The sequence below is a fragment of the Manis javanica genome, chromosome 15 (assembly GCF_040802235.1).
Source record: "Manis javanica isolate MJ-LG chromosome 15, MJ_LKY, whole genome shotgun sequence".
In the NCBI taxonomy this organism is placed as follows: Eukaryota; Metazoa; Chordata; class Mammalia; order Pholidota; family Manidae; genus Manis; species Manis javanica.
The window spans coordinates 6,425,054-6,442,333 of record NC_133170.1 but is presented as its reverse complement, the minus strand read 5'-3'; the positions used below and the strand labels follow the sequence as shown (position 1 = coordinate 6,442,333).

The 17,280-nt window shown below is 41.5% G+C and overlaps 1 protein-coding gene across 9 annotated transcripts in view; it reads left to right on the top strand.

Annotated features, from left to right (window-relative positions):
* The window catches only part of FGD4 (FYVE, RhoGEF and PH domain containing 4), a 179,641-nt gene that overhangs the window by 59,516 nt on the left and 102,845 nt on the right, over positions 1 to 17,280 (top strand). Inside the window, exons 1-2 of one of the 9 annotated variants that reach the window (XM_073223340.1) lie at positions 4,036 to 9,479; positions 14,081 to 14,121. The exons of 5 other annotated variants lie outside the window; for them this stretch is intronic. The gene's annotated coding sequence lies outside the window, so the exon portion shown is untranslated. Of the gene's footprint in view, positions 1 to 4,035; positions 9,480 to 10,179; positions 10,202 to 14,080; positions 14,122 to 17,280 lie in introns of those variants that run through there. 3 more of the 9 variants (XM_073223338.1, XM_073223342.1, XM_073223341.1) reach the window with 3 other exon arrangements.

Genomic DNA, 17,280 nt, shown 5'->3' with positions numbered 1-17,280 from the left:
CCTTGTTCCGTCCTTTCCTCCTCCCACATAGCATTAAATTATTTCACATTGCTAAAAATTCTTCATACAAGTTCAATAGCTATATGATATTCTGTTAAAAGATACTTTAAATTTATTTGTGTCCTCTCTTGTTAGATATTTTAAGTTTCTTTTCAAGATTTTAGATTTTAAATAACTTTGAGACTACCACCATATTAAAAGACTGTCTTGCAAGATGCCTTGTGGAGAAATCCCACTGTACTTGTATTCTTGGTTTAAGAAATTAATAAAAGCCTGACCTTAGAGTTGTAAGGACAAATACTGAATTAGGATTTTAAGCAAATGCTTTGGGTGTCATGTTTGTTTAAACTTACAGACCTTGAATTTATTTCTGTATAGCAGTCTGTGGGCTGGCAGTTTTTCAGATGTGGAGATGGCATTGTGTTCTTCCCGGAGACAGATTAGAGTGTGATCTGTAGGACTTTTGCATATAGTTGGATCACTGAGGAAATTTGAAAGAGGACTTCCTAACAAAGACAGTTTCTGTGTCAACAAGCCTTGTGTAAATGGAAAACTAGATCTGGGCATATGATATAAATCAGCTGTGGGCTATGGATTATTATTGGTACCTGGAAAAACACAAACTCACAGGACTCTGGCTGGAGTTTCTCATTCTTTCACTAGGTGAGCAATGACCTGGTATTTCTCTCAATAATTCAGCCACGGAAGAAAGGAAAAGCTTGTTGTCTTTCATTCCCGGTGTATAGAGCCCTAGGGTCACGGCCTTGCACCAAGATGGAGCGCTGAGCCTTCTTGTGGAGTGAATGGAACCAAGTCTCGAGTTCTCTGAGTTACTTCTAAACTCTTAAATGTGTCTTCTGTTTAAAGTTGATAGGCATGATGATAAATTTTGATGGACTAGAAATAGCTAGGATAATAGGAGTACACAATGAAAATATGGAAGCTTGAAGCCTTATTCTTCAAGAAATTAGTCTGGATCAGGAAATCTGATATCAAGTTATCAGGAGAATTGCTTTTTCTTTGCCTTGCCCCTGTCTTCCTCTTTCTAATTCAGGTGCTGGTAACAAGTTAATATCCTGACTTTTCTTTATACTTGAGTAGAATTTTATTGAATCAGTGTACTACTTAGAAACAGTCATTTCTTTTATTCTCTAATGACAAGTACGAATCGATTAGTTAGACTGAAGGAGACTCCGAAATAGGCTGACAGCCAGTCGCGCTAGGACGCTTCTTGCCCCCATTTTCCTTCTTCTGCCTCTCAGACACCCAGCCTGCATTTGCTGTTCTTCAGAGCCTGCATACAGGGCACATAGTGTTCTAAGGATCAGCTCTGTGGCTGGACCAGTTGGACTCCTGCTGAGCAGTTTATATACTTCTTGGCATGTCTCCTGCCCATTTGTTTAATCTTTCCAACTCCTGTGACCCTCTGGCATCAGAGCTGACAGCTGCAGGTCCATATGGGCCTCATAAAGTAGCTGAATGATAAAATGCCGTGACCTGGTTCTTGTGTCGTTTCGCTGATGACTGAACGTGCAGCTCAGAAATGCTCTATGTTTGGTCAGATGGACCATTATTTTACAGGAAGAGGGTTTAAATATCAAGAGGATTGGTAATCGATCCTAAAGGATATGTTACATGTCTCCTAAATCCTAGTCTTATTGTTGACTGAGCACCTATTTGACATAGTGTTCTGTTATATTTTAGTTATTTTTGTGCTAGGTGGATAGCAAGTTGATTGAGCACCGTTTATTGAAAAGACTGTCCTTTGCCCACTGTATCTCAGTGTCAACTTTGTTTTATGGTTTTGACTAAGAATTCTAACATTTGACATTTCCAGAATCACAACCATCTCAAATTCTTTTTGTTGTTCTGCTTAAATTGTCTCAAGCATAGACCGGTTTTCTGTTTCATCTCATCTCACTGAGTGTGGTGCTCTGTACGCATGTGGGAAAGAGCAAATAATCTTTACCAGTCATGGTTTTTATTAGCTGGATGGCAGCACTTGGAGGATAGGTCACCGAAGCGGAGGGCAGAGGAAGTGGCTTCACAGTGAGCGATGGGAGCACCTTGTGTGTTGTTTTGATGTGAGGTCTTCCTAGCTTGTACTTTTCCACTGAAAATTATGGAGGTTTAGATTATAGCCTCCCTCACTGGGTTGAAAGCAAGCTATCAGAAGATCACTCGTTGAAAACATTCCTTGAGCCGCACTATCTCATGTGTTCTGTGTGTGCATAATAAACTACGTGCTGTTCACTGGAGTGGGGACCTTTTTCCACCCTCATTTGTTCTGTTTCACTGGTTCTTCTCAATAGCCAGTTTGATTTTTAAGAAAGGGTTCCATGAAAGAGTTGGTTCTGGCCATGATGGCGTAGTGGATTTTGGGATATTACCTGCCATAAAAAACTGTAACCCTGGGAAAAGAGTGTGCAGCTTTATATGCCTATGGTTTTAGAATCTATGATCTGAGTATCTACCTGGATAATTTAGAAAAGGAGCAAATTAAACCAAGTGTAAGCAGAAGGAAAGAAATAATAAACATAAAACAGTGAAAAGTATACAATAGAGAAAATAAGCCACCATGAACAGTTTTTCAAATTGATAAATCCCTCCTGATAAAGAATGAAGATATTTCCAATATCCAAATTATTACAGACATTAAAGGGATAATAAGTGACTATTATGAACAACTTCATGCCAATACATTCTACAATTTGATGAAACAAATTCCTTGAAAGACAAACTGAGAAAAACTAAACAAACCATGAAGGAATAGAAATTTGTGTAGCCCTACATCTGCATAAGAAATTGAGTTGGCAATTAAAAATCTTCTAACATAGAAGAATGCCATGCTGTTGCTGGCCCAGGAACCACATCTTAAGAACCACTGTGTTAGGCTGTGAGGTCTATGAGAGCAGGGAATGTTTCAGACCTCTTTATATTATCTGCATGTGACATAACATTTTTGGCAAATGCTTGTTAAATAGAGCTGATTGAATGGTACAGTACTAACTAGAGAAATTCCCTTCTCTTGAAAAACCTAACAATTTTTTTACCTTTTTTCTTTGGTAAGGAACTTTGATATCTCTAATTCATTTCAGAAAACATTGTACACCCTATGAAATGAAAACTCTTTAATGTCTTGTGATGGCAAAACTGTATATGATAAGGAATGCCTCAGGGTTTCCTTGGTGAGCATATAAGTCACGTTGGATGTAAGTGTGGGCTGCATTGCTCTCCAGCATGCTACTTTGATCTAAAATCATAGATCCTGTCGTCTTCTATGAGTCAAGCCAAAAGCAGCATCAATCCTTTTTACCAGAAATGGCAATGCGAGGTGGTGGGAGGGCAACATGCATGTGTTTCCTGGCATTACAGTTCTGTCAAACACTGTGTTGTCCATTTTTAAAGAGAGAATCCAACTGTAGCATCCCAGTTGCTCCTTAAAATTCATGAGTTTTCATCCAGCATGAGACATTATTCATCCAACAGTCGAAAATGCTTTAAAATGAATAGCATTTAAAGGCTATTAGAAACCTTATTAGAAAATCAGATAGTGATTTGGAACAGTGAAATAGCTTAGCCTGCAGGAGGAAACTGTCCATCAGCTGAAAGTAATCAGGTGGCCAGTCTTCTTGGACAGTCTTGTTAATGGAAGGCAACTTGAAATGACTGTAGCAATACTTACTGGACCGTTACAGAAGTTTTGTTCTTGAGCAGTGCCCGGGCCTATACAATAAGTAGCTTAGTTACATATCAAAGTCTACTTTTAAGCCCCAGCTACTCTGCCATGATTGAGAAAAATATGAAACAAACTCTTGAAATAATTTCATAAAATTTCTTAAAGCTCAGAATGTTCAATAAAATCCCGATCTTGTATTGCTTAAAAGCAATACAAAAGCTTTTAAGAAAATGCATCAAGATGCTGCTGATGACCATGTCTACATGGTGGTTTTATAGGTGATTTTAATTTTTCCTTTATTTCTGTAATTACTAAGTAACATGTTACTTTTTTTAGTCTTTAAGATATCTCTGTTGTTCAATGGAAATATTTGCAAACGTTAACTAGAATCAGGTAGAGATTTTCTGAAAGCATAGTAGTTAAAATTAATTACACCTCATATTTTAAATATACTTACAAATTGTTCAGTGGGATGTGTATCAGAAATTGCTAAAGATAAAGCAGGATATATAACATACTTTTTTTGTAAAAAATATTGGTGATCTAGACATGCATATGAATGTGTGGAGAAGAGTCCAGAACAAGTACTCCAAGATAATAACAGGGGTTTTTCTGGGTAATGGGGGTAAAACCACTTCATTATCTTATTGCTTATTTCTCATAAATGTTTGCAATAAACATACATGACTAGTTCATAAAATTCTTTAAAAAGCAGTTGTGGGGCACCTTCTCTCTTGAGATCGCCTGCGCTCCCGTGTGAGTGTGTACTACCTTACCAAATAAACTTAACCTGTTGCATGGGAAAAAAAAAAACAGGCAGTCTTGGGAGCCAGCACTTCTTCTAGCTTCAGCAAATGTGAAAAACTGGTGCTGTGCTAAGTAAGCCCTTGCTCTCCAGTGACAGTGCAGATGGGGACACTTGGAGGGCATGCGGTTGGGTGCTTGTGGACTGAGCAGCCACCAGAGATGCCGAGGTGGGCTGACTGTAGTTCTGTTTTCAAGAGGGAAGCTCCACGGTGTGAGCTCCTTTGAATAGTTGGGGTGTAGATGACTGCCAGGTGTAGGTCATGAGGGAACGCCCGGGGAATAGCCAGGGAAAATGGCGATCCAGCAGCAGTCACCAGCAGTCACTCTCCAGCCACCCTGTAGGAGAGCAAAGAATAGGGAAGTGCAAAAGAAGATTAAAAAAAAAAATTCACCTTGATTTTCAATTTTGCCAAGGTGGACCTTTCTTTTTTTAGCTTTCACCCCTGAAAGCGTAAAGACTGTCGATGACCCTATAGGTTCTGGGCTGCCAAGCACCTTGTCCTTGAGCCTCACTCTCCTGTTCTAGAGTGTGTGTCATATTCTGATGAGTCAAGTTCATTAGTCCTGGGACACAGGCTTCCTGGGACATGGTTAGAGAGCACATGCTGCTGGCTTGGACGGGAAACGTGTCCCCCACTCGCGCATGCTCAGATGTGTCCGTGACCTGGCTCCTCGGTCACTCCCTGGGTACGTCACAGTGGTGCAACCCAGACTTTGCATTGCCTTCTTTCATTTCCTGCCATTTCTTATTCTTTCCATTTGTTCTTTGAACAAAGATTTAAATGAGCATCTACTTTGTGCCAGATACTGGCATTTCCTTGGTAAACAAAACAAAGCTCCTGCCGTCCTTGGAGTGTGCGTTCTAGCGTGAGAGCCAGAAAATAAAAGGAGTGGAAAAGGAGCAGGTAATGAAATGTTGTGCAGTGATAAGTGCTATTAAATAATAACAAAAAGACCAAGGTATTGGGATAGACAGAAAGTGACAGAGGCAGGGTTGGAGGAAGGAAAGACCCCTCCTAAGAAAGTGTCGTCAACACTTGTTTTCTTTGTAGTATGATGCCTGGGCAGGTCCTGCAAAGGAAGGTACTGCTCTGAAATGCTACACCAAGCAGGAGGATATATATGTCATACATGCAATAGAGGGATGATGGGCAGTTTAAAAAAATGATGTCCATCAAATCAGGCCAGACTCTTTAGTCTATCTTCTTAACCCTTTGCATAGATGGTGACATCTGTCAACAGGGTGGAAACTGTTAGATCCAGGTGATTCAGATCTGTCACAGGTTTGCTTCAGTGACCTCATAGTTTTGCAGAGCTGGGCTTTTGGCAGGTTACTGTGATAACAAGCCAGTACTTGGTAGAAACCCATGTGGAGCAGGCAATGCGGATGGTGCTAAATAACAGGTCTGTGGAGTGAGAGGTTGTGCAGGGACTGACAGGCACCCAGTGTCCCATTAGTAAGCAGTGGTAGTGATTTAAGAACAGAATAAAAATGTCCATTTTTCTTGCAGTTGTTTTGCATTATATTTTCAAATGGGGCTAAGTTGCCAGGTCAAAAATAGTTACTAAGTTGTTTATACCTAACTATTTAATAAAGGGAGCTCTTGGAGATTCCTCTTGGCCTTGGGCACCATGAGTAAGTTACTGAGAAGCTACAAGCTTCGGGTTCAGAACAGTTTGGGAACCTCCGACTTAGAGTATCTTCCTGGATAAAAGCTGTTTATCGAGGAAAGGAGGAAGGCTGAGTAAGGGTGAATGAAACTGGGCATGTTTAATAGCGAAGGGGCAGGTCAAACAGTCCTCGCACGGCATCTGATCACTGCTTATTTGATCCATGGCTGCTGCAGCAGATTCTGGGCAGTATTGCTGCCTGCCCAGCATCTGAAGAAGATAAACTTACAGGGCCTCTCTGCTCCAGCACCTTTTTCTCTTGAGAACCTTTATTGGGATTATTGGCTCTGGGTCACATGCTCTAAGCTTGCATTTGGGGTCCCCGTTACTAGATTCTGGGTTGTGTGGCCTGAGGTGCTGTTGTGGAGACAATGTCAGAATGCCCAGGTGAACTTGGAGCTAAAGAGGACACGGTTGGTTACTTGCTTTACTTAGATCTGCCTTTTTTCTTTCTTTTTTTCTCTTTCTGAGTAATTCCCGTGCAGTTTTCTAGAAACTGTGAGCCAAGTTCTTTTTAGATATTTTAATTGTGACTTGCTAGTTAGTAGATCCACCCAGGAACATAATAGAATGAACTTGGAAAAATATGTGTAGGAGAAATAAATATTTTTAGAAAATTATCATTTATGACATTAAAATTTTTGGATAACAAAGGAAGGGAAACTGTCACCAGTATTTCTTTCTCACAACTGCTCTTGCGATTCTGAGGCAAGCAAGCCTACACTTTTGTTCCTAAGAAATCTTTTTACGTAGTTCATAGCGAGTATTCAGTTACGTAACCTCTTAGACTCTCTCCCTCCAGGAAGTCATGGAGCACAATGACTTAGACACAAACCTCGGTCTCAAGTAAAGTTCTTATCTCAGCAGTGAGACTAGGGCAAAGAGCTTAATTTTTGAGTGTCAGTTTCCATACCTAAAAAATGAGGATAATAGTACCTACCGCAAGGTCTGAGTGAGGTTTAAATATTTATAAAGTGCTATTTATAGCGCCTGGCACATACTAGGAACTCAGTAAATAGTATGTTGTTATTAATATACCAGCAATGTTGCTCTTATGCTACACAGCCTTGGTGACCATGTTTTTAATAACTGTGTGATAGTCTCTCAAGTTGTATCCATTCTCATTTGCATAAACATTTATCTATTATTAGATTCTTAGGTTGCCTCTAAGTTTGCACTAGAATAAAACATTCTGCAGCAAGCTGTCACTCACTCAGCAGATCCAGGAAGTGATCACCGTGTGCAGGGACCTCTGCTCTCCGTTGGGAGCACACAGTGCAGAGTGCACAGTCCCTGCCCTGGAGGCGCTCACAGTCTAGAGGAAGCGTCGTGTTCAGATCACTCTGACCATGTGATAAATACTGTTGCTGCCAAAATTACTGGGAAAGTGCAGAGAAGAAAGAATGTCAGGCCCTGCCTGGAGAGCTCCAGGAAGGCAGGAGAGGGTTGAAGATGAGTTCGGTGTGTTAATGGAGGTGGAATGCAGGGTATTAAGGGATTTTGAAGCCATCATACAGAATGGGAGTATTATCCTCAGTGCACTAGCGAAGTTGGTTTTCAGAAGAAAACTGCTGGCATTATTAGCTTAGGTTTTGTAGCCTCTCAGGGGCCAGGCGGAAGTGGAGAGCTTAACGAGGAAGTTACCAAGGAATCCACGTGAGACGTGATGTGACCTCGGTGGGACTGGTGGACAGGGTAAGAAGTAGCCGGGTAAGCATGCTGGAAATTTAACTAGGGGACTGTGTGGTCATTTGGGAAGACTGCATCTTTAAAATGGATCTTTGTATCCCTTATATTTCTCTGCTTAGTTTTCCTTTATTTCTTCTGCTTTAAGAGTACATTCTTTTTTCACCAAATAGTTCACACACACTTCTGGATAATATTATTCCCAAGGGTTGTTCACTTTTTGTTGCCATTGTTAGTAAATCCCATATCCTTGGCACTCAGATAAGTTTTGCTTTTATATAAAGGAATTAATATTGATATATTTGGTTACTGCACTTAACTCCTGATACTGTAAGTAATATTCTACTTGACTTTTTTGTTTTTTTCCCCCCTAGAAATAGAATCATATAATCTACAAATAACAATTCGGTCTTTTTTCCTTTCAATATTTATGTCTCATTTCTATTTATGCCAAGAAAAGAATTCCTCAATTTAAGGTGATGGTAAGTATAGACTAAGTAGGCAATTAATACCTGACGGTATTTTGTGTTTTTTTTTGTGTTTTTTTTTTTTTTTGCCTTAGGCTTATCCTAATTTTTCTTTTTCTTCCCTTTTTAAAAAAATGTGTTTATGCTGGATCTTTTGAGTCTATCTGTTTTAGATTTGTGCGTTTCCTCTAATAGTTGGTTTTCAGCCACTTTGCTCTTTCAAGGACTCACTCCCCGATCTCTTGGGCCCCGCGGGCTGCGGGAAATGCTGAATCAGGATTAACTTTCAGGATGCAGAAGCCAATTAAGCCCAGTGGAGAACACAGAACGAAGAGATTTCAGTCGTATAATTGGGTGAGGCGCTAATGAAAAATTTAAATTCAGTAGTAACCCTACCTCCAAAATGTGCAAACTCAGTAGAAATGAATTTATGCACATTTTCCCCCCCAAAAACGATTAAGTAAATTTATAAAACAACTGATTTTGGAAACTCTAAATTTTCAAACTAAGGTAGTCTTGCAAATTTAAACATTATATTTGTTTAAAAAGTCTTCCTAAATACGAGTTTCAGTTCTGACATGGATTGCGAATCAGAAAACGAGTTGCAGAGGCAGTGTAGATTTCTAGAACGCTTTATCTTGAATTTTCAAGTTAACTTTCAAGTTTTGTTTTCTGTTTGTCAAGTTAAGCCTCTTGCGACCTTTCTCCCTGACTGAGCGGTGAATGCTATCTGACATGGCAGGACTTTGTACCACCAAGAGTAGATTTTCTGGAAAGCTTTTAACTGGCTTGAATTGCCGTGTTTAAATAGCCAAACACCTGCTAGGCAAGCCCCTGCGCCTGTGAGTGGCTATATGTGGCTTCCTTCAGGATTTGCAAGGCTGGAACACAAAGGCAGCGATTGTTACCCAATAAGCAGGAGTCACACACTTCTACCAATCGCCTTAGGAGGGCTGGTTACCATGGAATCCACCATCTGTTCACTCCCCGCTGGAATGTGATTATCCTTGCTGGGCTGGGAGCTGGGAAGCGTGTGCTGGGTGAAGTGATCTGCGATGGACCGGGTCCGTGGGAGACTAGGTTTGGCTCACGGGAAGAACGAATGAAGGGAGTTTTACTTCAACCATTTGTGGCTTGTAACCCAGAGGAATAAATTCAGCGTGTATAAGGTAAGTCACCCCAGTGCTGTGTATCCGGGGTGTACTACCTTTGGTGTGGGGCGTTATCTCCATGTGGTCCAAGGAAAAGGAGGCATAAGCTCTTCTGGAAGAAATCTCCAGTGTTTGCATACTTCGGTTATGTTAAATTTAAGCAGGTCAGGATGCCTGTACAATTACATGTTGAAAAGATGAAAGAATTTAATTTTTAGTTGAAATGTTTTCTGCCTGTGAAATTGTATTGTGATTCCTGAAAGTGGCAAAAAGAAAACCATGTTTCATGGTTTCTCAGGGTGAACTATACCAGGGTTCTTCTCGAAATACGCCCATGGCCACAACGTGTTCGGTGTCTGATCAGCAAACAAGAAAATGTCTCAGGTCAGGGACGTTTGTAGGTCACGATTTAATGAATGATTATTCTGGCCCACATGACTGACCTGCCATGAGTGGCTCATGTTTTGAAATGCGATGCTTGTGCAGTTATATTTTGCAATGCTTTTGCACAAGTTTCAAGGGCCCGAGCGTGTGGAAACAATGTGGCAGTGCCCCACCACGGGCAGGCAGGCGGTGCCACAGGACAGGGCAACGCTGGGAAGACCGGCTTCTGTTTCAAGGGCTTCCTTTGTTTTTGTGTTTCGACAGCCCCTTAAAATGTGTGCTGCATATTGTGAACAGTGGAAGGAGGTTCTGGTGCTAACAAATGGATGGCTGACGTTTTTCTGTGTGGCTAAGAGGTTGGTAGCTCAAACAAGGGACTTCTGTTTCCTTTGTGAAGCAGCATTGTATCCCCTTCCCCAAAATTGTGCCCTGAATATAAGAGTGAAAAACCCAAAAAAAGGCTGTCTACTTTCAGGACACTTGTTTTGTGTAAGTTTTTTCTTGCATTTCAGCCACAGCAGCAGGACCCTGTGAGCCTAGATGGTCTGCCATTTTTATTTTATAGGGGAGGGGTTGCAAGGAGACGCTCTCCTTAATGCAGTTCTGCCCTAATTGGGCTGCTCTGCTGTCACCTTGGACATTCGTGTCAGTGGGTCACTGGCTGCCCAAGGTGAGCTTGGCAAGGTCCTTGCTAATAGGCCCTGCTTGTTTGATTTCTTTTTATGAATGATGGTATAAAATTAGATAACCTTGTATTGGTCAAGGACTCATGTGCTTACTTCAAGAACAGATTTGAAGGCCCGACTGCTAGTTGGAGGTTCTTGGTATGAATTGTAGTTGGCTTTAAAATTCTTACCTTCTTTTGCACTTACTGGTATATACATTATTATCATTTTAAGTTTTTTTTTAATACTAGCTCTGAAAGCATCTTTTTCAGTAATAGAGGTTTGCCTGCAAATTTCCTTGGCATATCTGTAAAAATGTTTAAGCTCATCTTGTATTATTTTGAGATGTCATTTTCACCAGTATAACTGTATTTCCACCAAAATAACTGTTCGTAAACAATATACGTTTTGGGAAGAAATGAGATAATTTAAAAGCATGTGCATTTAGGGGATTCATGTTGCTTTAATTGCCTTGTAGCTTGGAAATCTAGAACAGCCAGTGAGTAAAGGGGTGTGAAGTGTGTGAGCATCGTACGCTCGATGTGGTCACTAAAGCAGTTAAGGTGGGCTGGATAAATCTGTACTCTTCAAGTTTTCTACTGTTTGTGAATTTCCTTACTATTTTTACTGTTACTGAGTTAAAGTTTAGACTGTGTTTGAGTGGGTATTTATGTCAGAATTTTTCCCAGAGTTGTATGGGCATTGGCTGGCATTTGGTGATTTATTTTCATTTATAAGCATGTTTATTGATATGTTCCTTGACTGAGTTTTCCAAGTAATAAATAATAAAGCACAAGGGATTCAAAAACCTGTTTCATCAACCACTGGCAAGAAACACAGATTTACTCTCTTGGAAATGGGTGAAGAGGAGAGGGCAATGGGGACGGCCCCTGGGGCAGCGCGATCTCAACCGGTGCTCCTGAGGGACGGGTGTGCACCCCTTTATGACAGGTTCACTTGAGGGGGGTGGCTTTGGGACCCGATGGTTCTTACTGCCTTGGTGAGGTGTTGGCTTCCATTCACAAGCATTGTGGGCAGGGGCACCCTGCCCCCCACCCCAGGTCCGTGGTCTTGTGGTCCGAGTGTGGAATGTGCTGGGTTCTCAGGTCTGCAGTGAAGCACTTTCTGGTTTTCACTGTGCTTGCCTGGGAGGGTTGGGCAGGGGGCTCGATTTCAGTGATCCCTGAGCCTTCCTCCAGCTTTTTAATCTCTTTAGCTTGCTTGTCAGTCCTTCCGTACAACTTAAGATTTTAACTGAATGATGAGTTTATACTCATGTTTGTAAGTATGTAAAGCTACCCTCATTTAGAGTTATTTCTTATAAAAGTATTACATAGACAACAAATTGAAAACTTGGAATAAAGTGCTTGGAGTGATTCAAATCCATAACAGGCTGCATAGACTGTACACCAACCCACCACTAGTTCAGCACAAACACTGAAGTCTTTTCTGTTTGTTCTTTGACACATTGTTCTGGAATGCTGCCTGGCTTACATTTGGACAAGTAGAATACAGAGCTTCAAATTCTCACATTTTTCCTTCTATTTTTATTGACACATTCTGTCTAACTTCTGAATCTGTCTTTATGTCTCTTTGCTTCTGGGGTGCAGATTCATAATCCACTGTTTGAAGTTCACTGCTTTGCCCACTTGGCCCTGAAGTGTCTGAGATGACGGGACACTAGGGGTTTGATGTGAAGGAGAGCGTGTGGGTGCTGTGACTGCTGATGTGGGTGTACCACGTGAAGGAGAGCATGTGGGTGCCATGGCTGCTGATGTGGGTGGGTGTGCACCACGTCCTTGGTCTTACAGTTGTTTGCATTTCACATGAGTTAAGAATAGAGAGGCACTGGAAATTGCCTCCCCCACAATTCCATATTGCATGGTTTCAATAAATGTTTATAATGAGTTAATCTTGTGCATCAGTGAAGTTTTGAATTGTTCTATTAGATGGACAACTGCAAGGTTGAAGCCTATGAAGTGTGCACATGAACGATGTAAATGCACCCAAAAGCAGTGGCTCAAAAGAGGTTGCATTTGGCAGGATTTTTCTCTCTATTTGAGTGTGCTATGTATTTATGAGCAGCTGTTTCTTCTGAAATTCTGCTTCTGTTTTTATAACTGCTCCTATGCCTCTGTAAAATAAAAAGGCAAACTTTCTATAAATTGGCAATGAGCGGGTCTGTGTAGGCAGCAGCAGGTCCTCGGACCAGCTGCACACGCCCCATCCCTTCCTCATTCAGTCTGCCACCACCCTAAGCTCAGGAATGGCTTGATGGGGTTGTTGAGGGTGTCTAGCAATACCTTATTCTTAGAAAAGTTACATATTTTACAAATAATGCTCACTCTGGGGTCTAATTGTTGTTTTGTAGCAAAGGTGTCAAGTTACTGACCTCCCCTGTAAGTAGTTCTTTTCTTCCTTTCCTCCCCCCTTATCTGTTTAAATCCTGTGTTCTTATACTTTTTTACCTGTTTCTTAGTCCTGAACTCAGATTAATTAAATCATGAGACAAGATGTATTTCGGAAGTAGTTGGAGTCCGTTGGATTTTTCAGATCCCTGTTACACATTGCTACCTGTTTATTTTTACATAATGTAAAGACTGGGAGGATCTGTCAGGCTTATCTTGTTTTAACTCTTTCACCTTACAAAGAAGATTCTGAGGCCCATGAGGATTAAGCAGCTTGTCCAGGGTCACCAAACTTGAGCTGCAGAAACAGCTCATGTTGACTCTTGTGTGTTGAACGCAAAGATGGAAGGTCAGGCCAACTAGTTGTTTGTGTTTTTAGTCTGCGTGTTGCTCCTTTGTATCTGCAGAAGTAATGTGACGGTCACAATGCCAGTTGGGGCTGTGCACCCCATGGCCGGTGGGGGTAGCGGGCCACTAAGGAAGAACAGCTGAAGGATGAATATGGTTCCACTCTAGGGCCACCTGTCACCCGGGAGAGTATTCCTGTTGAGGAGTAATGTATCCTCCCCTGTGGACTTTGCTGGACACTGTGACCTGTGTTTGCTGACCGGGCCTCCCTCTCCTCCGCCCACCCGCCTCACCTTGCACAGGACCACCCTGTCACCGACTGGGCATTCTTTCTTTGGCTAGCTACTATCATCAATGTTCATCTCGCATTCATTCATCAAATATTTATTGAATATTTACCCCGTGCCGGGCAGTGTGAAGGATAGGCCTGGAAACCCAAGGGCAGTGTCTTTAAGGAAACTTACTAACTGGGGGGAGACTGTTAACCGACAATGAAGTGAACAGTGTAATTTCTAATAATGACAAGTCTGTGGAGATAATGTGATGGCTCAGGGGGGATTTTTAGGACAGCAAACTTTAGATTGGGTAATGAGAAAATGCTTATCTGTGGAGCTCTCATGTAAGCTGAGACACAGATAATAAGCAGCCAGTGTGACCGGGGGAGTTAGGGATATGCTGTCACCTCCACATTTTTCAGGTGGAAATTGCGGGAAGCCTTTCAGGATCATACCATGTTCAGTTAGTGTTGCAAAACCATACTGCATGTTGTCTTTTCTTTCGGGACCTAATACTGAATATATGATCTTTTTCACAGAGTTAAATGGGCCACCGTCAGAAGGCATTTCCGTGCATTGGGTAAGGACATAAGCAGACGTGAATCGAGTCCCATCTCAAATACTGGCTGCCTGGCGGTCTCTAGACATGTTACTCAGCTGCCCTAAACCTGTATCCCCCTGTTAGAACTCACAGGGTCATCATGGGTATTAAAAGGGACAATATTAAAAAATCCATTTAGTACAAAAGAGGATAGTGACACTTGTGAAGTTCTCAACCGGGCATCAGTAATAATCCCATGAATGTTAAGATATTTCCTACTGTTGGCAGTGAAGGCCTGGGAGTACTATAAGCATCCGCTCTGTGGCATAAATAGTTCTTGGGTCACTCCCATTTATTTTCTCACCCCTGACACTCATTTATTTAACAAACACTAATGTTGTTTTTTAAAAACCACATTGAGGTATGATCAGCATACAAAAAGCTGTACATACTTACTGTGTACAACCTGATGAGTTTTGGAGATGAGTGTACACTTGTGAAACCAGCACCTGCAATCTATGCCATAAACGTATTCATCACTCCAAAGAAATGCTTTGCATGTCAATCTGCTCTTGCTAGATTCTGGATGAAGAACATGATTAGACACGGTCTGTGCTCACATGGTGCTCAGCTGACAATCCGTTAATCAGTCAATTGCAGTCAGTGTGATTGGTGACACTGTAGGAGGAGTGCAGGGGACGGCGGAGCAGGTAATCAGCTACACCGGTGAGCGGGCTGGGATTCTAGTCAGAGCAAAGCCAGGGAAAGTGCCCGGAGCTGCGGGCAGAAATGGAGCCATGGCAGGGCAGGCTTTGAGAGTGGAGGGCTTGGCTTGCACAGAAATATTTTACTATTTTACTAAAGAAAGAGGAAGCTTTGAATAGTATTAAACGTTCAAGGAATAGATCTTCGGTTTTGTAGTCTGAAAAGATAGCTGGCTGATTGATGATGGGAACACTATCGCAGGCAGTCTGAATCACTCCTTTCTCATCTTCATCCACAGCAGACAGAATTTTTCTTCTGTCATTACCATCCCAGTATAGTTAGGTCATGTCTTATTCTTCATATTTAGACTCTAAAGTCAACACATGAAGTAAAACTTGCATAGAGTAAAGGAAGTCCTTGAGAAATCCCTTAGGAGGGCATAGCTTTGGAGAGCAACTCTCACATTTTAAGTCCAACCCAGTATGTGTGTATTTTTTTTTGCCCCTTGAGTTAAAAGAGATTGCTGCTGCTTCACTTAAATTATGTGAAATAATTACATTGTTTGCTTAGGGGCCATTCTTCATAAAATACAGGCAAGCTGCAGGTTCTTAATCTCTCATTCTTACTACATGGCACATGAACGCTGGGGTCAAGTTGCATCAACAGCTTAAAAACACTGCAGCTGTGTTTGTGCTTCTCCTGTACAGCTGTTTTGTGTATCTGCAAAGCATGAATGGTTCAACTTGAGCAAGTTTAAATGCACTTACAATGCAACTACTGCAGCTGGAATAGATACCAACTCGAAGTGTTTTCTGTGTTGGAGAATACAAAGTACATTCATCATCTCATTTAATCTTTAACAAACATTTGAGATAAGTGGAATATATCCTCATTGAACAAATACAACTGTTGCTATGTGACACATACTGTTTTCAAGTTCAGTAATAAAATGATGAACTGGGATTAAAACCTTGATCCGTTCTGGCTTCAATCTTATATTTTATGTTCAATTTTCTTTAATTAGAAGGCCATTGCATTAGCCTATAAAAAACAAATAATAGGAAACTTAAATATTACAGTAGCAGAAGGGATATAGAAATGATAAGATTCCAAAGTGATGGAGACAATTAATGAAGCCCCTTAGGTAGGTAGTAATTGTCAAAGAACATGAAGAAACACAAATGAGTAATACATGAGAAAAAAGTTTGATGTAACTGGCAATCAAAGAAATTATAAAATAAGTGTTCTTTTATTGCATTAAGCACTATTCCTTAGTGGTTATATTTTGGATTGGTACTTTTATATACTTCAAATGGCAGTGTAAATTGATAAAACTTTATGGAAAACAATTTGGTAATATGTATTATCTTAATTAAAAAACACTTTGTTGCATGGAATAGAAGAGTCCTACTATAGCTTAATAGAAAAGAAGGGTGTATAGGAACAATAAAAAGGTATCTCCTGAATCTGAGGGACAATAAATCCATCCGGGCTTCCCAGGCCTTGGAATGAGAGGACAGTTGCACTGCCTTTTCTCAGACTGGCCTCTTCTGCCTCTCTGTGTGGATGGCAGAACACATAGTCACCCCAAGTCTCAGTTACACCACTTCTAGGACCACTGCCCAGCAGAAACACCCAAGTCCCAGCTGTTGAGGCCTTGGAGAGAGAGAGACTGACGGGCTGCATTCTGGTCAGTGCTTACCCTTGGTAAGCGATGTGGCCGTGGAACACAAAGGTCACCAGACTTGACTGCCACTCAGAATGTCCCAGGAAATGGGAACTCTTTGAGAAGGGAGTCGTCAAAGCAAGCAGATCAGAAGAACACACCGGCTGCGTGCATCAGTAGTGGTGGAAATGTTCATGTCCTTTGATCCCACAGTCCCAGTTTCAGACATCTACCAGTGATAATGCTATGGGCTGAGAACGCTGCTGTTTTTCCCAGGACCGTGTCTTGGAGGAGATGAAGTGTAGAGCAACCAGCAAAGCTCTTTTAATGAGTGAAAAGAGAAAGATCCTCCTACTCAGGAGGGGCTCAAAGGGCTATGGAGTCTGAGGTTTATATTGCTTCCTGAGACCAAGTAGGGAACTGAACTGATGCCATCACAACCCAGTCTCGATTGGCTGGAAGTACAGTGCTTCTTTCGCACAGGGCATAACCAGTTAGCCCCCGTAGGATGTAACCAGTTAGAGCTAAAGTCTGTCTAACCAAGTGTAGTTTTGAATGGCCGAGTTGGATTGGAGCTTTTTGAAACTTACAAGGGCCGTGAGGCTTACAGGGGCCTGAACTCTTATCTGCCTGCATCCTTCGATCACCTGCCTCAATAAGTTCCTGGGTCATACAGCGAATGGCTTATCATATTACATACCACAGCAGGTGCTCTAGTGGGAATGGGGAGGAATGAGAAACCACTAACTTGTTCAGCAGTTGGGAGAAGGTTTAGGTGGATTAGGATCTATTTGTGACATGGTGTGTCATGCAAGTATTAATAATAT